Raw genomic sequence first — 18,834 nt, 5'->3', positions numbered from 1 at the left:
CTCTCTCTCTCTCTCTCTCTCTCTCTCTCTCTCTCTCTCTCTCCCTCCCCCGACTCTCTGTGTTGTGTGTTAGTGACTATTCTGAGAAGCAATTGTACCAAGAAACTTTTCTTGGCTTTATATGAACACTATTCGTAGCTATGATATAACATTTAAGCATTTTCCTCAGGCTAATATTGAATCAAAAAGTGGTATTTTGATTCTTTTAGGTAGTCAGACTCTAAACTGGTTAAGTAGCTGGTAAGTTAACATTTCAGATCATCGTGATACAAAGTTTGACATAACAGTTCTATGTGTCAAAGTAGTTGTCCTCCAATATATTTTTTTCATGTAAGAAGTTAGGTAGTTTTATTTCTATTCTAACATAATAGAGTTTGAAATTCAGACATCATTTTATCCTGAAGCGACGTGAGGAAATAGAGGGGCATCTGTCTTATGGGAATTCTTGGCTGTTGGGCTTAACGGTAATCATGAGGGTTAGAGTTTGGCTCTTGGGCTTAACGGTAATCATGAGGGTTATTGTTTGCCTTGAGAGCAGGGTTAGAAGTTTGGGAATGTGCAGCATTTGGTGAAAGTCAATGAAGCAGACGGCACAGCCCATCTAGGGTTTAAAATAAACTACCTGCTAGTCACTTGACAGAAGGCAAAGGCTGGCTTTAAAAATGGCTCTGCCCCCTGCTCTGTTTGAAGCCTGCTGTATTCCTCAGATAGACGTGGAGAGAACAATTTTTAACAAGTTGAGAGGAGGCCCCGTCTTCTTCAGAAGGCAGCTTGCAGGCTGGTGCTCCCACCTCTGCTACCATCATCCTAGAATGAGAAATTCAAGTCACAGCACACACTTCTGGCCTATTTTATATCCTCATAAGTAAAATCTCAAGGCAAACAGGACATCGGGAGTCTAGTCTAAAGTTCTACCTTTCGCACCGTCATTTTAAATTCCTTCAAGTTCAGTGTACGGCCGGATGAATGATAGAGGCTGTGATGGAGGTGGTTGGCTGGTCATATTTTCACCTTGAATCATTGAAATTAGGGAGACAGTTTAAATGACTTTTACCAAACACAGTGAAACGCTGAGCTGTGGCCCTGAGTATACATGACAATGGTAAAGCATTGTTTAACTTCTCACAGCCATTCATTGTACACATATCCCCAAACTGGGTTTATCGACTCAATATAAAGATATCTTAATTCATAAAGGAAAGACTTTTTTAAAATAAAAATGAAGATTTTCGTTTTCTTAATGAAAATGATAGTGAGTGGTTTATTAAACACTTATTTGAAGAGGTAACTCATGAGAAAGATTAAATCCACGACCTAAGTGCCTCCTTTAGTGTTGTGTGATACGTGCTATTAAGATTATTGATAGTCTGAATGCCTACAGCTTATCTAGATTTTACCAGAGTACGTAGATTTAACAAAAAGAGTTGGGGTCTTAGAAGACAGTGGGGATATCGAGGAGTGGGTGGAATTTACCTGTGGAATTGCCTTCGCGGAGCTCTGACTTTATCTCCTTAGCGAACGCCATCTCTACCAAAGCAGGGAGCACAGAGGACAGAGGTTCTTTCCAACGTCATCCCCAACGACAGCCTGCCCCCTTGTCTCTGCCTGACCAGAGCTTTCTGGCCTTCTTTCCTGGGGAGACCCTTTAAGGGTTCCAAATGAACTGCATCCTTCCTGCGCCCAGATTTGCCTCCATGACTTTCTCTTGGTACCAGGCTGCATTTTTGAGTTGTGGTGGGCCTCGTAGAATGATGGGTAGGGAGAGGCAGGTCCCAAGTTGTGTCCACTGTCACCACCCTCACTTTGGAGTGTTCTTGGTCCTTGAGCAGCCTCACAGGAAGAACCCTTCCCTGCTGCAACCTCAGTAGCTGCTCTGTTCTGGTGTGGCAGCCAGGGCCCAGGCCTTGCCAGTGGGTAGAATCTGTTGAGAAGGGACCACAAAGACCAGCTCCTATTTGATGCCTGGATTATCTTAATAACCCTTTCTGAATAATCACCCTAAAGCTCTGTTACTAAACTCTGGTCTGGCATTGTTTCAAAGAACTGTAGACTCATTAAAACAAACAAACAAACAAATAAACAACCCTGTAAGGTGAACTTAAAGCATAAGACTTAATTCTTTCCGGTTTAGAAATAGTATAGAATTTTCATAGGGATTCATATTTTTCCCTCATCTTTTGCAATACACTTTTCTAACTATGTAGGTCATAATCTCTATTATGTGCTAATTAATTTAACCTTTTCTGTGATATTTGGTAAGAACAAGGTATTAATATTTTTTTTCATGTTACAATAGCAAATCAAGTAAAAGCTAGCATTTAATGAGATAGGCCCCATTTTAAACTGTTTGCATGTGTTCACTTACTAATTCTCATCAGTCTTACTAGGGAAATACTGTTTTTCTATACTTGAGAACCATGATATAGAGATTTGTAATACGCAGTAAGCTGTGGAGCCAGACTGCAAACCTGAGTACTGCGTTCTACACTGTCTTTATTTCTATTTGCGTGAAACATCTTGATCATTGCTTTAAAAGTAAAAATCAATTGAAGCCAGCCTTGTCTACATAGTGAGTTCCAGGCTCGCTGTGGCTCCAAGCCCTGTCTCAAAAAGACCCATTCCTAAAAAAGTAGAAATCTATGTTTTTTGATCCTCTCATTGATGTCCTTTTAAAAAATTGTATACAGAATGACATTTTAAAAGCTGAATGTATGTGTATAAATATGTTACAAATACATAATATAAACATAATGAGCATGTTGTGTATATATTATTTATATATTTTTTATATAAGTAAGAACATACATATTTACTTAGCCTATCCCTTAAAGAAACTGTGATGTTCCAAAAGCTAACAGAGAACTGTTGCAAAGCTGTGATGTCTCCTGGGAAGTCATTGCATGTGCTTTTCTGAAGGTTCTTTTTTTTAACTGCATCCAATACTAGAAACAGCATAAGGGCCGAAGGAGGCAGCTTCCTTCCTTATATATCTGGTAGACAACATTGACAGGCTTTGTATTGAATTGTGGACCCCAAGTCCATATCATCAGCTTTGAACAACAGAGAAAGTTTAATTCCTAGGTCCAAGTTTATTTTTTTAAAAAAGAGCATTGACTGGAGGAAAGAAACAATCTTCAGCAATTGGTGCTGGCAAAACTGGATCTCCACCTGTAGAAGAATGAGACTAAACCCCTATCTTTCACTTTGCACAAAAATCAACTCCAAATGGATCAAAGACCTTAATTTGAAGCCTGAAACTCTGAAACTGTTAGAAGAAAACACTGGCAAAAACCTACAAGATATAGGGGTAGGAAAGGATTTTCTAAACCGGACAGGAGTTGCTCGGGAAACAAGGTCAAGAATCAACAGATGGGACCTCATTAAACTAAAAAGCTTCTGTACATCAAAGGAGGCAACCAGGGAAGTGAAGAGAAAACCCACAGAATGGGAGAAAATCTTCACCAGTGACACAGCTGACAGAGGTTTAATATCCAGAATATATAAAGAACTCAAAAAAGAAAAAAAAAAAACAAGTATAGTGGTGCACATCTGTAATCCCAGCACCTAGGAGGCAGAGGCAGAATGATAGCAAGTCTGAAGCTACCCTGGGCTATGTAGTGAGTTCAACCTTGCCAGAGTTATAGAGCAAGACCTTGTTTCAAAACAAACAAAACCATATATAAATCTACTCAAATCATTCTTGCCTTTATTGAAGCTCAAAATGAAAATGACCCCCATCTTTTTCTGAGGCAGGGTCTCACTATGTATCCTTGGCTAACCTAGAACTCAGTATATAGACCAAGCTCATCTCAAACTCACAGGGATCTCCCTGCCTCTGCCTCCTGAGAGGTGGGATTAAAAGCGTGTTGCCACCATGCCTGGACTCTATGATACCAAATGTTGGAGAGGATGAGGGGAAAGGGAAATGCTCATCCACTGCTGGTGAGATTGAAACTTGTACAAGCCCTGTGGAAAGTAGTGTAGAGAACCCTTTAAAAAACTACAAATGAACCTACCATTTGACGCAGTTATACCACTCCTTGGCATATACCAAACACCTCATCCTATTGCAGAGATACTTGTACATCCATGTTTGTTGCTGCCCTTTTCACAATAGCTAAGAAATGGAAGCAACCTAAGTGTCCCTCAACTGACTAGTGGATAATGAAAATGTGGTATATTTACACAATGGAGTTCTGCTCAGCAGTAAAGAAAGATAAAATCATGAAATTTGCAGGTGAATGGATGGAACCAGAAACTGTTATACTAAGTGAAGTAACACAGACTCAGAAAAACAAACGACATATGTTCTCCCTCATATGTGGATCCTAGCACCAAATCCTTATAAGTGAGTATGTATCCAGACATAACTATAGGAACCAGGATAATGAAAAGGAACCAGGGAGGTAAAGGAAAAGAAAGAGCCTGAAAGAGAAGAACAGTAGGAAATAGGTGTTAATAAGGGGGATATGCATAAAAAGTGGGATTATTTAAATGGGAGGGAGGAGGGAGGGTTATTCAAGGAACCTTGGGGATAAAGAGAAAGAGCTCAAGAGAGGTGGGACCACAGGAGAAGGGTATTATTAAGGGAGAAATGGGGGAAATGGGGGCACTTTAAATGGGGAAACCATGGCAGAAGGGTTAGACAGATGAATAATGCGTAGCTAGTTTTAAAAAGCAGAGGGAACCATATTAGTCCAACAACCCACTGACAAATTATACAAACATTATTTCTACATGAGTCCATGTGTACAGCTAAAGGCTACATAACAAGAAACAGTGCCAGACAAGAGACACCTTCCTTTGAGTTGTTGGCCGGGGTGGCCCAGGAGACTCCCAAAATTACACAAACTATTGTCGCAGCCCTTGATTGTCTCCCAGTACTTGAAGGCAAGACGCTACTACCGAAGACAGAACATATATCAGACACAGGATTTGGAGAAACAGAGCTGCACTGACCTGGAAGTCATTTCCCCTGAAGGCAGCTCCCATAGCTTTGGAGAACGCTATGAAGTTGCCAAGAGGAAACATCAATGGCTGATCCAGCACCAGGTTCAAGGCGAAACAACCACATCAGTGTCCAGCACAGCATACATCATTCGTGCAGTCGTGGCCCTCTTATCTTGGGGACAATCCACAGCTACTTTATTTGACTAAACACCCACTCAAAGAGGGGAAACTCAATTGTCGTAATGTAACGTAACCTAATATACATGGCCGGAGGGGTCATAGATCTTAGAGAAAGCCCCAAAACTCTCATATTGCTAGACTAATGTGATTTCTTACTATGTGCAAATTATGTACCCTTATAGACAAATATCCCAGTCACCACTCATCAAAGAGGCTCATTTTGCAGCAATCAGAGACTAATACCAAGTACCACAACTGGTCACACACAGACATTGTCTATGAATTGCCCAGGCCTAAGGGACACATCTGCAATGCAAACTCTACACCTAAGGCTCATGGGACATGGAATAGGGATGAAGAGGACACAAAGGATCTCTCAGTTCTCAGTAATGAAGCTCCCTCATGCAGCGGAGGGCCAGGAACACCAAAGGTCACAAATAGCCAAAGTATAGAGATCAAGAGTCTGCTGAATGCTGGTCCTTGGACAGGACTCCTATATTAAACTTCACCTACCCAAAGCTCAGGGACTGTCATGGAACAGGGGGGCAGAAGATTGTAAGAGCCAGGGAGGAGGTGCAGGACCACATGGAAACAGTCCTACAAGCTCCTGGGAACCTGCTCATATGATTCTGTGGCAATGGTGTCAGCGTACACAAGTCCTATGCTAACTCAGGCAGACAAAAACCCAGCATAGAACTGGGAAAACGAACAGAAGACCTCAATCTTACCTAAAGGAATCTTGGCAACTGATTGCTGCTAGATAAAGAAGAGCTGATCTTCCTAAAACAAGGGACTCTAGATAGGCTGAGTAGACTCAGTGGATGGACTTGCACGGGGGAAAAGCTGGGGACACTGACAACTCAATGGACAGTAATGGGGATGACTGAGTATATGGACCCCAGTGGGGCAGGGGAGGCTGTGGGAGGTGCCAGTGGGGACAGGGGTATAAAGATGATTAAGATTGTTTGAGATATGCTGTATGAAATAAACACAAAAAGAAATCAATCAAAAAAATCTGAAAAGAGATCATTCAGACCGAAGGCATTCATACTGTGGGCGCTAAGCCGACCTTCACTAGATCCTACCCAGGACAGTTCTCATACCTCAGCCAGTGTGGGGGTTCCTTTTGCTTCAGTGAAAAGCTGGATAGACAAACTGAAACCAACAAACTCTCTACAATGTAATTACTTCCTGAATATCTGCTATTTTGCCTGCCTTATGTACATCTGGCCCTGGCACCTCATTTTATAGATGAGCTAAGACTGAGGCTCACAGAGGGACAATGACTTGAATAAAGCCATTCTGCTAATGCCTGACCAAGATAGATCCAGATCCTCGAACTCCCCATCAGATCTCCTTTGACAACCTCCCAGAGCAGGCCTGCAATACTGCTGCAGAGCACTGTTACAGGAATCTGGCACATAAAAGACTTCCTTCTTCAGCCCCTGTAGGTATTTGCATTCTTGTCCCAGGTATTGTCAACATCTCTTATTGATCATCTCTAGAGATAAATATCAAAGGTCTGAATGCAGAGGACTATTTGGAGAGTTGGTCCATTTAAAAATCCTTATTTCCTGTCCAGAAGAGACACATTTGAAATATCCGACTTAGCAATGCAAAGGATTGTTGGGATGGGTAATTGCCAGCTTGACATTTGTTATTATGGCTTTGTCATTTTTAGCCTGTAGTTTATGAAATCTGCTATTGTATATTGCCCAAAGGCTTTAACAAATCAATGGTTGCATTTTAAAGCATATAGAATAAAATAAATTAAATGCCACAATTCACATTGTATAATTTTAAGACTTTAGGGAAGCTGGGCATATCAAGGTCAGGCTATTCCTGGGGCATTATGGACACTAGAAGATACCACTTCCAGCTCATTGTACGTTCTATGTATTTTATGGTGTCAATTTTACTACATAAATGTACAAATGAGAATGTATTAAGTGAATACATACAGATTGAAGAGCTTTGGAATTCACAGCTGTTAAGGTGACATAGCCCACACTTAAGGGTCTTGACTTACGGGAGGGGTGCAGACATCTGGTCTCCTTTGTGTCTTCACATCAAAATATAGAAAAGAAAATTAAGAGCTAGGAAGAGCTGTGTTTGCACAAATTGGAAGATTTTTGTAACTACCCCAAATGCTTATGAAAGCTCATCCATGAAATTAAGGGGTTTTTTTTCTTTCTATGCCCCCATATAAACCAGCACCCTTCATGAAAGTAAAATAGAATTCATTGATGTATTCCCCCAGAGATGTCTCACTACTTAAAAATTTTCAAAACAAATTATGATGGAAATAATTAAAAATACTGTCTCATTTTATAAAAATGACACGGCTAGCGTCTTAACTACCTTAAGGTAAACTACAAGTTTCCTGGGCTAGAATCTGCACATAAACTTGGTTTTGGGCCTAAAAAATGCTTAGTCCCTGGTTAGGCATGCCTATGTACCAACGACACAGAGCGGAAGTGACCAAGCCAGTATTGTGAATGTGGGGCTTGCTCCTGTGTGGCCAGAGCTGGTCAGTCTTCCTCTGTTACTCAAGCTGGGAAGAATTTGACATTTACTCATTCAGTCAACAAACTTCTTTTTATCTACTACTGTGTGTCCAAGGAACACATTAAAAAAAGGAAACAATGCTGGCGTGGTGGTGTATGCCTTTAATCCCAGCGTTCCAGGGGCGTTTACAGTTAAAGCCCCTTTTCCTACTTTTTAGACATAGAATTCTGTATTCCAGGAGTGCCCTTCCTGTATTATTTGTGATTCTGAGTGTTTGGATCTACTATCCTCCCTGTCTTTTAACACACAGACATCTAAATGGTTCTTCCTAATTCAGACCCCTTGACTCCTTCAACTGTGAACTTATGGGGTATTTTCTCAACATATAATATTTTGCAAATAAATTAATAATATGGTAGACTTGAAGAGAATTGGTGAGCCTTTGAGGTCGGAAGGAATCTTTGTTCTTGTGGTTGTTTGTGGTTCATAATGCCTTAGTTTACCTGAGATGTTCCTTTAGGTGTCCTTTGTCTCTCCTTTACCCTGCTGGCTGGCTGGCTGGTTGGTTGGTTGGTTGGTTGGTTCCTTGATTTTCACTGCTGTAAAAGGTCACTATTAATGACTTTTGCTTCAGCTAAGATCATGAGGAGCTTATGAGTCAACTATGAAATTGCTGCCATGGGACACTCTGGAGAAGAATCCCCAAATATCCATTGTGCTTAGGAACTTGAGGAAATATTTCTACTTTCTTCATGTCAGTCGTGGGTGATGATGATTGTATTAAAGCCAAAGGAGGGTGCTGATGCTCCCCCCTGGAATATCCTCTCAGAATCCTGAACCTCCTGGCTTCTCTTCCATAGAGAGAGAGAAGTAGCAAAGAACAAAGGAAGAGGGATGATGGCGAGAGAGAGACAGAGACAGAGATAGAGAGACACAGAGAGACAGGCAGGGAGAGAGAGAGCTGTTGGGGGAGGGTCTGCCTCTGCCCCTCTCATTTCCCCTGCTTACGATGGAACTCCTACCTTTAGCTCCAAGGTCGCGGCAAGAGACTGTTTTCCTGAGTATTGGTAAGAAACGTGGGCTCTAATCTGTCCACTCTAACAATTGTCTCCCAGATTGTGCAGCTCGGAATGACTGGCAAACACACGTCTAGAAGTAAAGTGACTTCAAGCAAAGAGTTGTCACGGAGGCATCTCAGCACCACCAAGTGCTTAGCAAAATGTCCTTGGAGAACAGACAAGGACAAGATGATTTCTACTTGATGGAGATGGAAATTTTAGTTATAAACAGCATAGTATGAACAAGCCGTTCAAGAGTCAAATAAACTGTGTGAAGCACATGCCTTTAACCCAGCCCTCAGGAGGCAGAGGCAGGCAGATCTCTGTGAGTTCAAGTTCAGGGCCAGCCTGGTCTACATAGCAAGTTCCAGGCCAGCTGGGGCTGCAGGGAGACCCTGTCTCAAAAAAATGTATGTGGAAGAGGGAATGAGATGGAGAAAAGAGAGATAAAATAGATACCTACTTTGAAAATGCACTGTGGTGTTTAAAACCCACCGTTCTATGGATCTTTAGAATCATTCACCAAGGCACAGACATGCAACACGGATCATTTGTAGGTCCGTTAGTTTTATCCTCCCTTTTCGTGATTATAATCTCAAAGTCTCCATCTTTTGTCTCTTTAAAATAGCTTTGTGGCTTTACATGTCAAGCACATATCATCAGCCTGGGTTATCATTCAACAGGCTGCCCCATGACGGACAGACAGACAGACGGACAGGAAGCTTCCCACCAGCCTAGCAGATAACAAACATACCTAAGGATGGAATGCCACTCTACCAGTGCTAGTAATATAGAGCTTTGGGACACAAATATTTATTTCAAAAGAAATCTCATCTTAAAAACCCCTCCTTGTTTGTCGGTCTGCCATCTGGTCCCACACTTACTGGAACAGTATTAGCATAATTAAATTAGCACTTCCCTATCTCACCTTCTACTGTTCTGGCATGGACTGTAACTAGTAGATCCTTTTAGGGGGAGAGATAGATTTTGACAAGGTATAAAAGTAAACAAATTATATTCCTTATAAAATTTAATATGAAATAAAGGATGGGCCTTTAATGACTTTTTCCAACATAAAAATAGGAAGGAGAAGTGGTCAGGCAGATTGTCGTTGCTGTGCTGGTTTTCTGTCTTTCTCCAAAACATAGATAAATTAAATGACTGCAGATCTTCAAAAGCAATGACGACGCTGATGAAGGTCAAGGTGACGTCTTCAAGTTCTCATCAAGTTCCAGGCTTGGGGCCAGCCAACTTGGGAAGCCCTTGTAATCTGTTTGCTGCTGCTACACAGAGCCTCGGGGCCATCATGATTGGAATCATATGTACCATTTTTTATTTTTGCAAAAGCTAATTTTTATTTTTAATTATGTGCATGTGCGTGTGTGCGTGCGTGCGTGCGTGTGTGTGTGTGTGTGTGTGTGTGTATTTGCCTGTGCATGCACAAGCCAGAGGAGGCCTAAGACGTAGGATCCTCCTGGAGCTGGGGTGCCAGCAAGTAGTGAGCCACCGTCAAGGGTGCTGGGGTTCTCTGCAAGAGCAGCCCCCACTTTTTTAAAACTTCATTTGGGTTTTAGAATTCACACATGAATATTGATTCTGCGTGTTCCCTCCCTCCAAGCCCCCGTCCAAACAGTCCCTTCCCCAAACCCCCCAATTTCCCGTCCTCTTCAATTATTATTGCTACATATGCACACTTGTATTTATACATGTACGTACATGTATGTATATACATATATACATATATGCATGCAGACATTTATATGTCTGTGTATATGTGCATGTGTGTATACAAATGCACTGAGTCCCTTTGTTGGTGCTCATATGTACCTTTGTTTAGGGCTGCCCACTTGGAATTAGAGAACCTCTCCCTCCTTCAGCATCTACCCGCAGCTCTTCATCTTGAGATGGGACCCCATGGCAGTCCCCCCATCCACCTTGGCATGGCAACTGGTTTTGTCACTGTACAGATCTTGTTAGAGGACCACACTGTGGAGATTTCGTTGGGGCACGGCCTTCCCTGTCCTGTCTAGGATGCATTAACTAGCAGCAGGTGTCTTCTCCCTTGGCTCTTACACTCTGTCCCCTGTATCACAGTGTCCCCGAGCCTTGGGTGTAGAGGCTGTATTGTAGGTGGGTGCCTTAGGGTTGGACACCTCACAGCTACTTATTCTCTCCATTTGACCAGTTGTGGAATTTTGCTAGTAATCTCCATCTTTGGTGAGCGGTGCGAGGTGACAGGTATGCTTGTGTCTAAGGATATCTTGAAGCAGAATCAGAGAAGACATGAATCTATTGAACTTGACTTCAACCAGAATTTAACCTGTTTCCCTCAAACAGCCCCGGAATTCTGGGAGATTCAACATTGTTTGCTGTGACTAGTTTTCATCTAAAGCAATTAACTTTTGGAAGAAAAAAAGAAATTCCCAAAGACTAATGACATGGAAAAAATCCTTTTTAAGAAACATCTAAAATCGCTCTCAGCTTTCAGGGAAGGGTCCTTTGAATTACATTGTCATCTTGACTCTGCTAACCCGCTATGTAGACGTTAATGTCTTACTTTAGTTTCTCTCCAGTTCCAGCACTTGGCTCTCTCAGTCATCATTTCTGCATGTTTGTCTGGCCTCAGTCCGCAGTGCGGAGCTTGGAAAGAAGGCTTCAGTGTGGTGTCAGTCCCAGGGGGCTCCACGGCTTCTCTGGAGCATTTGACGTTGGGGGTTGCTTCTCTCTCTCTTCTCTCTCTCTCTTCCTCCTCTCTCTCTCATCTCTCGTCTCTCTCTCTCTCATCTCTCTCTTGTCCTCTCCTCTCCTCTCTCTCTCACCTCTCTCGTCTCATCTCTCCTCTCTCTCCTCTCTCCTCTCTCTTCCTCTCTCCGGGCTCCACGGCTTCTCTGGAGCATTTGACGTTGGGGGTTGCTTCTCTCTCTTCTCTCTCTCTCTTCCTCCTCTCTCTCCTCTCTCTTCTTTCTCTTTCTCTCTCTCCTCTCTCCCATCTCTCCTCTCTCTCCTCTCTCTCTTCTCTCTCATCCCTCTCTCATCTCTTGTTTCTCCTCTCTCTCCTCTCTCTTCTTTCTCTTTCTCTCTCCTCTCTCCCCTCTCTCCTCTCTCTCCTCTCTCTCTTCTCTCTCTCCCCTCTCCTCTCTCTCTCCCCTTTCTCCTCTCTCTCTTCTCTTTTCCCTCAGCTCCTTGCCTTCACTGGCCTCAGTGCCTTTATTCTGAACCCGCCGCTCTGTCTCCCTCACCTCGATCCCTAGCTGCCTCTCTCAAATGGAGCCCTCTCACATATGTCCTCTCTGGGTATCTTCTCTTCTCACCTTACACAGGGGAGGAATTAATAGATTTAAAGTCGAGGTAGGGGGACCTAGGTTTGGAACCTTGACTCTGCTCAGTAATTCTATGACTTAGAGAGAAGCTTAGATTTTCAGAGGCTACATTATCTTCTGATAAAGGAAGATTGGAAGCTATATTATTTATGTCATCCTGAACAACTCTGGTGTGTGTGTGTGTGTGTGTGTGTGTGTGTGTGTGATGCATGTTAAGATACTTCCCACAGTCCTAGCTATAGAATCAACTTGAAAATGGTATTTGTGTTACTCTTTAGAAGAGTATTGATTTTGTATGTTTTGAAAGTCATGAAGACAGAGGCATGAGGCACTTGTATAGTGTGTCTAGCACTAGAGTAGATGCTTGGCACATGAGTGCTCGCTATGAGTGTTGAATGAATGGCTATTCAACAAAACAAAATATCTTGTATGAAACAGCGATTTCAACACAGTCCGCCGTCCTGGTTTCTTGGCTACATCCCTGTTTCCATCTTCTGTGTTTCTCTGGTCATTTTAAGGTAAGCACGTCCATGAACACACTCTGTCCCCAACTGTACTTCCTGTTTCCGTTAATAGTGTCATCCATTAAGTGGATGACATCCTGATCCCTTCTCCCTGGCCTCCCATATCTAGCCCTGTAGTAATTATTTCTATAATTTCCCCCTTCCCTCTGTTTCTGTGACTCTGTCTGAGTTCAGACTCATCCCTTTCCAAATACGTTATCACTCTAACCTATGTAGCTGGTCTCCTTTCTTTTAATGTTGTATTAAAGCAGTATCTAAATTCTTCAGGACTGAATTTTATAAGATTCAAAATTATCCAGCTTATACAAAAGAAATAACCAAAGCCCTAGAAATTGAGAGAATGCTCTTGGTCAAGCCTGGGTTTGAATATTAGGCAGTGTCTAGAATTTAGGGTTTCTCATTCACCTAAGCGTCCTCCATGTGATACCAAAGTGTCCCCATTAGGAAACACCTGGCAGGAACCTGCAACTGTTTTTTAAAAGGCTGAATTTAGATACAAGAAAAGTTCACGGCTCCTCTTCAGTATATTAGTTGGAGAAAGGGAACCAGTGCACGAAATTGACATCTGCCCCTCCCAGCAGCGGCAGGGCCTGTGTGAGTTCTCAGATCTGAGTCACGCATTTGCCTCTTTCCTCTTGACCCTTCCTGCTTCTCTGAATTTACAAATGTGCATGTGAGAAAAAGTGCTTCTCTCTAAAGATCCAGGGGTAAGAATGAAAATAAGAATCCGGATAATAAAGTACAGCTACAAAAGGGAGCCCACTTAGTTTGGAAAAACCATTACTGTATCAGAATGATGTATCTGCCAGTGACTTGCATGAACATATTTTATGTGCCCGCCAGCATGTTTTTTGTGGTTCCCTGCAGCAGATATTGCTATTTTATTACTCGTTAGCCACTTAAAATCCAGCCCAATTTTAACAGTGCTAAAAGAGCAAGAAAATTTATTTTAAAGAAAAAGGCTACGTTCTTCTAAACCAGAGTCATAATATTAATACTTAAAATGCATGGCAACATGCTGGGAAAATGGGATCGTTATTTAGATATATTATAAAATGTAGCCCACCACTTTGATGTGATTCACTACTATTTCACCAAACCAATTTAACAGTATCCTGTAGAGAGGGAATAGTGCAATTAAAATTAGTAACAGAGATTTTCACATGCATAGATCTAAATCAGGGTGGGTTGATAATTAAGTAATTTTGCTTCCTTGTGAAGTTAAATCCATAACAGACGCATCCAGGATAGAATTCATGCTTAAGGGACCTGTGTCCACACAGCTCTCACTCTGTTGACAACGTCCCCAGTGGGGTTCCACCCTCTTTGTTTGTTTCTCTTCTGTTTGGGTGGTAGAATTTAAGTAGAAGGTCGTAATACATTACTGTTATATGTTTGATCAACTGACTTTGTTTCAGTAAAGGCCATATTCTTTTAAAACATAACTTTACAACTAATTTTTAAGAACTCAAAATTACATGTGGCTCTTTAGATGTAATAATTAATACTCTGCGACTTATTAGTGTCTGTCAACTTGACCCAGTCTCCCATCACTTGGGAAGAGGAACCACTCTTGAAAAACTGCTTCAATTAGATTGGCCTGTGGACGTGTCTGTCATGCCTGATGATTAATGTGGGCCATTCCCAGGCAGGCTGTGTGAGAAAGCCAGTTGAACGGATCCGGCACACGGGCCAGCAGGCAGCATCGTGGGTTTGGTTCAGTTCCTGCCCTGCTTCTCAGCAATGGACTGTGGCCTGCATGTGTAAACTGACGTAACCCTCTCCTCCTGCATCGTGGTGTTTAGGAGAACGCAAACTAGAGCAGCATCTGAGCAGACGCTGAAATTACTCCTCGGACTCGGTTTCATCTAGAAACATCCGTTGTGCCTGACCTTGGCGTGGTACTTGCTCTCATGGGCTGCTGCCTGCGGAGACCTGCCAGGGCTGGGCTTTCTGTTCCCAGGCTGTACCTTCACACCCCTCACCATGGTACCGACTACAGCCAGCTGATCAACACGAAATCGAAGATTCATTTATCGTCGTCATTGCCCCACATAGTCACAGTCATTTGTCCTGCGAAGGTGGAACAGGAGCCAAACTATGCCATTTCCATGACTTTCAAAATGTGGTAAATATGCCCAACGAGGGGTCAGAGAAGTGGTGGGGGCAGAAGCAGATGTAGTTGTCAAAATAATCAGAAGCAGTTAGTTTTGCTTTCTTTACTAGGTCAAGCTGCTAGAGTCATGTCTCATCACTTACAGGTCTTGTGTGAGCCGATGACCTATGTGGGCCATAAGGAAGTGTGAAACTAATCACTTGTGCCCCCTACCCTGCTGTGGGCAGTCATATTTATTCCCCATAATACTATTCCGGTTTTAAGGAGGCAATATGATTTATTGGCCATATGATGGTTTGAAAGTTTAGAACAGAAAGGCTTTGACTTTGCGATGACTCCTATACCTACCACTTCCTCTGAGACTGTTGCTTGTGTGGAGCAACTTCTTCCCCCTGACTTCCAGGACCTCACTGTAAAATGAATATAATAATCTTTAAAATGAATATAATAATGGTAATTATTTCACGGGATTGTTGTGAAGATCGGGCATAATGAATATAGCATACTTGCCATATAGCGAGCACTATAAACAAGTTGTGCTGATTGTCTTCTTATGCCTTCAGGTAAGCGATAGCTCACGCAGATGCCTGTGCCCTGTACTCTGCTCACAAAGATTGTTGTTCCCTTTAATGCAGACTCCTCAGTTTCCACGAGTATGACTGGTAGAGGTAGATGACCTCATCTGTCTAGTCATGCTCCAAGTAGTTTCTGTGAAGTAACAACCACACAGAAGTGAACATGATGTAGCCATGCCTGTGCTGGATCTCACACCTACTACAGGAGAAATAGACCAAATGCATGTATGTCAGAGTAAGTGCTACAGAGACTCAGGCAGTGTGACGGAGCAACGGGGGATGTTTTAGACAGTGTTCCAGGTATTTTTCTCTAACAATGAAAACCCAGAAACAGAATGCCATTTAAAAACTACTGTTTTATAGTGGCTTGATGCCCAGTGCCTGTACTCAGGAGGCAGCATGGGCAAGTCGAAGATGGGTCCGTGCTGGAGAGAGGGAAGGCTTCTCAGTCCCCACTCTGGCATTGATTAGCTGGAAGCCATATGCAATTTTTACTATATCTGAGCTTCAGTGATTTGCTATCATTACCAAATATTTGCAGATGTCTAATGTGTGGTGTTTCCTTGACAAATTAGCATAACAAAAACCTGATTTCTTGGAGCTTACTTTCTACCAGAGGAAAAAAGTCAATAAACGTGTCTGTGATATGAGTGACACACACTGTAATAAAAACACATGGTACTATAAAGGAATGGACAGCAATAGGGGATTTTTAAATGGCGCACCAAATATTTTAACAGCTCTCCGAGAGCATCATCTAAATAGGAACCTCAGCCAAGTAAGGGAGTAAGTTATATGCGTTCTTGGGAAGAGACCCCGGAGGGAGAAACCTGTCGAAATCCCATGGGAGTGGGGTTACTGCAGAGTTTAGGGTGGGATTAAACAGGTCTGAAGAAGAAAAATCATTCCTCCACTTGCTGTATAGGAAGGCCGTTAGAGGAAGGGCCAACATAAATCGAGAGACTAGTTCAAAACACTTCACCACAGAGGTTCAGGGGAGAGAGACGTGACCCAAGCTAAGTGTGCTGGAAGAAGTTGAAAGTAATCAGATTCACGGTAGATTCTGAAGGTGAATCTCAGCATAATCTGTTGATGGGCCAGATACGAATTTGTGAGAAAGGACTCACACTGGTTTCAAACATTTGCTTACTCTGCTGGGTAACTATAGCAATAACAACAGCGACACAGGTAGGAAAGTCCCTGGCGAACACAAAGATTTGGAATAGAAGGATTTTGAGTTAAGTTTGTGCAAGTTAACTTTAAAGAAGTGTCATGACAAACCACTAAGATATGATCCCTTAACTAGGCAGGAGTCAGGGCTAAACTTTCTGTGAGTTCTCAATGTGTCTGGCATTTGTAGCTAGAGGGTTAAAGGTCACCTAGGAATGTGTGAAGACAGAGAAGGGGGAGTTTCACAACAGAGCTCTAGAACCTTCCAGAATTTCTAGATTTGAAGAAAGTGGAGGACCTTGAGAAGACTCAACCAATGCCTTAGGGAAATCAAGAAAGACCTGAAAAAGAATGTTACGAAAAGCACCTCATATATATGAAAACTGTGCTGTAAGTGTGAAGAGGAGTCCTGTTTGTGAGCCTTGATTTTACAATCAGGTGAGAATAAGTGGTACATTCTCATTGCTTAAAGAGTGAACATATCTAAAGACATTGAATAAAGTTCAATAACACTCTACTCTACATTTTGAAATCAATGCTTTCATAGTTAAAATGTTAAGAAGCTCTTTTAAAAGCTTTAATGCAAATGTATATATAGTTTTCATGAACAGGAAGGATGCAAAGGTTTGCTCTTGAAGAAAAGCTTAATAAAAAAAAGCATGAAGAGAATCACAAACAATACAGTTAAATGAGCTCAAACCGGTGAAATAACTAGGCTGTAATATTACTGAGTTATAATGCTTAATGCTCAGTAAAGTCACCAGTAATTTCCAAACGTCACCATGAGTTAGAATCATCTAGAGAGTTCACTAAACGTAGGTCCTGGGCTTCTTCCTCAGTGTTACTGACTCAGTGGTTCTGGTTTTAACCTGATAATTCACCTCTCTAAAATGTCCCTAGGGTACTTGATGTTGGTGGCCCCGGGGCCGCACTTCGGGAATCACTCTGTAAACTGTAGCTTGTAGAACAGAGTTCGGCTCCCTCTGTGTTTATTGAAAATAATATTATTTCATGTTGTTCATTTATATATTTATATAATGATGTGCCAGGAAACAAACATGCTAATCATTCTAAATACTTCCTTTCATTTAATGCTGAAGAGAACCATGTGAAATATGTGTCATTTAATATATGTGAAACCTTAAGTTCCAAAGAGTTGACTAACTCATCTATAGTCATCAGCTAATGAGCAACGCAGCTACCAATACAACCTGGGTCAGAACAGCGTGGTACAGAGCCTTGCTTCTCAAAGTGTTGTCCGCTGATTGACCATTTTGGCCACTGAACACTTATAAATAGAAATGCAGAGTCCCAGGCTTATCCCAGACCTACCAATTCTGCAGTTGCACAAGATATCCAGGTGATTTGTATGATCTCTTAGCCTTGAGATTTGAGAGCTGTAGGTATTGAGAGCTTTTTAGCATTATTCTGAGCAGGTCGGCAATCAAAGGTGGGTGGGGTGGAAGGGAGAGTTCAGAAAAAAAGTGGTAGTTGGGATCTTTCATGATATATCTTCAGAATACAAAGTATTCTACCCAAGGAGTGACACAGTAGATATGTTCAAAGTATCAAGCTGAATCACATGAAATTGACAATACTTAACTCTTTTGATCTGTCAAAACAACAGCCTAATTACTGGAGAGACCCACACTGAAATGTCTTTGACCTAAAGATAGATTACAAATGAGTAAGAGCAGCTGATATGCTTACTGGCAAGGAATTCATAACGTACCTGAGGACCTGAAGCTTACCGCCTTGCAGGCACAGGTAGCAAGCTTGCTGAAGGTCTGAGGCTTGCTTCTTCACAGCCCTTGACTGCTGGCTAAGAGTCTTAGCACACTTGAAGGCTCATTGCTAAGTAACCTTACTATTGGAGGTGGGTACCATGACCCACAGGAAGCATCGTAACTATGTACCTTAGAAATAGTGTATGTTTTCGCTTATCTGTTCCATTGCAATTATTAGCAAACCCTTTTCATACTCAAAAAATATCTCAGGGTGATAAATTTTATAGTCACTCACCTTATTAGAACTTCAGGGGAAAAGCAATGCTTAAAGTGCTGCCTGCACTAAACCAAGAGCAAGAGATAGGCTATTTAAGATCTAGGCATATAGTTGGTCTTAAGATCATCCACAACCAGGCAGTATAGGCCAGGGGCACCAGATGAGCACCAGTAGCTGGGATGTGATCATGGCTTTACCACCAACCACAAGAAGCTGGAAAAGCTAATGACGTTTATTGGGTCTCTATTTCCTTATCTGTGAAACAGAAAAGGTAAAGTCAACTTCACGACTGTGGTGGCATGTGGTGTGGGTCTTATAGTGTAGTGCACTTGGATACATTTTAACAGCATCGAGGAACTATGTAAGGCATTATTACTGAGCCAGTATGTTGTCAAGGAAAGAAAAATACAGAACAAGAAACTTCTGAGG

The 18,834-nt window shown here is 42.0% G+C and overlaps 1 protein-coding gene across 1 annotated transcript in view; it reads left to right on the top strand.

Moving 5' to 3' along the window:
- Positions 1-18,834, top strand: part of Npas3 (neuronal PAS domain protein 3) — a 655,449-nt gene that overhangs the window by 84,112 nt on the left and 552,503 nt on the right. The gene's annotated exons all lie outside the window — the stretch shown is intronic.

This window comes from Nannospalax galili, unplaced genomic scaffold, assembly GCF_000622305.1.
Source record: "Nannospalax galili isolate Female #2095 unplaced genomic scaffold, S.galili_v1.0 scaffold1579, whole genome shotgun sequence".
Lineage (NCBI taxonomy): Eukaryota > Metazoa > Chordata > Mammalia > Rodentia > Spalacidae > Nannospalax > Nannospalax galili.
Note: the sequence above shows the minus strand (reverse complement) of the source record. Positions and strands in the feature narration are given on the sequence as shown.